This window comes from Passer montanus, unplaced genomic scaffold (genome assembly GCF_014805655.1).
Source record: "Passer montanus isolate IOZ18808 unplaced genomic scaffold, ASM1480565v1 scaffold558, whole genome shotgun sequence".
Taxonomy (NCBI): Eukaryota; Metazoa; Chordata; class Aves; order Passeriformes; family Passeridae; genus Passer; species Passer montanus.
The window spans coordinates 3,723-7,652 of record NW_024370573.1 but is presented as its reverse complement, the minus strand read 5'-3'; positions in this window follow the sequence as shown (position 1 = coordinate 7,652).

Below are 3,930 nucleotides of genomic sequence, written 5' to 3'. Positions count from 1 at the left end.
GCCCAGGGACCCCCGGGACCCCCCCATGTCCCTTTTGTCACCCCCCGTGTCCTCTCCGTGTCCCCCCAGGGACCCCCCCCAAGGGGTGAGGGCACACGTGGGGCACGCGCAGGTGTGAGCACAGAAACACACACGCGGGTGTGAGCACACGTGTGAACACGCAGAACACACACGGGTGTGAGCACACATGTGAACACGCAGAACACACACACACGGGTGTGAACACAGGTGTGAGCACAGAAACACGCACGCGGGTGTGAGCACACAGGTGTGAACACGCAGAACACACACGGGTGTGAGCACACATGTGAACACGCAGAACACACACACACGGGTGTGAACACAGGTGTGAGCACAGAAACACACACACGGGTGTGAGCACACATGTGTGAGCACAGAAACACACACACGGGTGTGAGCACACATGTGAACACACACACGGGTGTGAACACGCAGAACACACACACGGGTGTGAGCACAGAAATACACAGGTGTGAACACACATGGAATGCGCAGGTGCGAGCACACAGGTGTGAGCAAACAGGTGTGAACACACAGAACACACACACAGGTGTGAACACACAGAAAACACACACGCAGGTGTGAACACACGGGTGTGACACACATGGAATGCGTGGGTGTGAACACGCAGGTGTGAGCAGAGAAATACAGATGTGAACAGACAGGCGTGAACACACATGGAATGCACAGGTGTGAACACGCGGAACGCACACAGGTGTGAACAGCTGGGGAACACTCACACACACCCCGCAGGGTGACACACGCAGGGTGACACGCACACGGTGACACACACACGGGTGACACACACACAGGGTGACACGCACACGGTGACACGCACACGGTGACACACACACACGGGTGACACACACACGGTGACACACACACAGGTGACACACACACACAGGTGACACACACACCCCGCAGGGTGACACGCACACGGTGACACAGTGACACACGCAGGGTGACAAAGACACACAGAGAACACACGCACAGGGTGACATACATGATGACACACTCACGGTGACACACACACACACGGTGACACAGTGACACACGCAGGGTGACACACACACGGGTGCGAACACCTGGGGAACACTCACACCCCCCCTGCAGGGTGACACACAGGTGACACACACACACACAGGTGACACACTCACGGTGACACACACAGGTGACACACTCACAGTGACACACAGTGACACACACAGGTGACACGCACACGGTGACACACACTCACGGTGACACACACACAGGTGACGCAGGGTGGGTGACACGCGCTGTCGCTCACAGGGTGACACACGCAGGGTGACTCACGGTGACACGCTCGGGGTGACACACAACCCCAGGGGACGCTCGCGCACACACATGGAACACGCACACGGAACACGCGCACGGAACACGCGCGGCCAGGTGTGAGCAGGCAGGGAACACGCACGGACAGGTGTGAGCATACCTGGATCACGTGCACACATGTGACCACACACAGAACACACAGACACGTATGAACACACCTGGGACACGTGCACACACGTATGAACACGCCTGGATCGCACACACACATGTGAGCACGCGCGGAACACACGGACAGGTGTGAACACGCGTGTGAGCGCCCCCGGCTCGCGCCCGCGTGACCACGCCCACTCACGTGCCCGCGCGCTCGCCCGCACGTGAGCGCCACCCCTCCCCCCACCCCAAACCCCCCCCCCCCTCCACCCCGCCCCACCTCCGTCTATAGGCGCCACCCCCATCTATAGGTGCCCCCGTAGGGGCCGCGTGCGCTTCCACACCCCCGCCCACGTTCTGTGCGTCCCCGTCCAATTCCATACGTCCCCGTACACGTTCTATAGGTCCCCATACACGTTCTATACGTTCCTGCCCACGTTCTGTGCGTCCCCGTCCATGTTCTATACATCCCTGCCCACATTCTATACGTCCCTGTCCATGTTCTGTATGTCCCCACCCATGTTCTATACATCCCCACCCATGTTCTATAGGTCCCTGTCCATCTCTATACATCCCCACCCAATTCTATACGTCCCCATACACGTTCTATAGGTCCCTGTCCACATTCTATAGGTCCCTGTCCATCTCTATACATCCCCACCCAATTCTATACGTCCCCATACACGTTCTATAGGTCCCTGTCCACATTCTATAGGTCCCTGTCCATCTCTATACATCCCCACCCAATTCTATACATCCCCGTCCACGTTCTGTACTTCCCTGTCCTTGTTCTATACATCCCCACCCAATTCTATACGTCCCCATACACGTTCTATAGGTCCCTGTCCACATTCTATAGGTCCCTGTCCATCTCTGTACATCCCTGTCCACATTCTATAGGTCTCCACCCACGTTCTATAGGTCCCTGTCCATCTCTATACATCCCTGTCCACATTCTATACGTCCCCACCCACATTCTATAGGTCCCTGTCAATCTCTGTACATCCCCAGGCACGTTCCATAGGTCCCTGTCCACATTCTATAGGTCCCTATCCATCTCTATACATCCCCAGGCACGTTCTATAGGTCCCCGGCCGCCTCCATAGGTGCCCACAGCGTTCCCAGGGCTCCATAGGTGGCCCCGTCCGTCCCCATAGGTCCCCTATAGGGTCTCGGTGCCCCCGGGGCAGTTCCTATACCCCCCCGAGGCCCCTATAGGCCCCTATAGGCCCCTATAGGTCCCCACGGGCCTCCCTCAGGCCCCTATAGGTTTCTCTGCGTCCCCTATAGGTCTCCCCCTGGGTTTCCATAGGTGCCCGTGGATCTATAGGTGCCTGTGGCTCTCCCTATAGATCTCGCTAGGTTCCCATAGGTCCCTATAGGTCTCTATAGGTCCCTATAGGTTCCCATAGGTCTCTATACATTCCCATAGGTTCCCATGGGTCCCTACAGGTTACTATAGGTTCCTATAGATCTCTATGTGTTCCCATAGCTCTCCATAGGTTCCCATAGGTCCCTATAGCTCTCTATAGGTTCCTGTAGGTCTTTATAGGTCTCTATAGGTCTCTATAGGTCCCCGTGGCTCTGCGGGCGCCCCCGGTCCCCTATAGCCCCCATAGGTGCCTCTCTGGCTCTCTCCATAGGTTCCCATGGGTCTCTATACATTCCCATACATTCCCATAGCTCTCCATAGGTTCCCATAGCTCTCTATAGGTTCCCGTAGGTTCCCATGGGTCTCTATAGGTCTCTCTAGGTCCCGGTGTCTCCGCGGGCTCCCCCGGTCCCCTATAGCCCCCATAGGTGCCTCTCTGACTCTCTCCATAGGTTCCCATAGGCTCCCATAGCTCTCTATAGGTTCCCATAGCTCTCTATAGGTCCCTATCAGTTCCTATGGGTCCCTGGATGTCCCCGCGGCTCCGCGGGCGCCCCCGGTCCCCTATAGCCCCCATAGGTGCCTCTCTGGCTCTCTCCATAGGTTCCCATGGATCTCTATAGGCTCCCATAGCTCTCTATAGGTTCCTATAGGTTCCCATAGCTCTCTATAGATCTCTATCGGTTCCTATGGGTCCCTGGAAGTCCTCCTGGCTCTGCGGGCGCCCCCGGTCCCCTATAGCCCCCATAGGTGCCTCTCTGGCTCTCTCCATAGGTTCCCATGGGTCTCTATAGGTTCCCATGGATCTCTATGGGTTCCTATAGGTTCCCATAGGTCTCTATAGGTCCCCATCGGTTCCTATGGGTCCCTGGAAGTCCTCCTGGCTCCGCGGGCGCCCCCGGCCCCCTATAGCCCCCATAGGTGCCCCCCCCGGCACTGCGGCCCCGGTGAGTCACCGATGCAGCTGCGGGGGGGGAGGGGCGGGGGGGGGCGCGCTGGGGCCTCACCGGGGGGGGGATGGGCGGTGTGGGGGCTATAGGGGATATAGGGGGATATGGGGGATATAGGGGTATGGGGATATAGGGGATATAGGG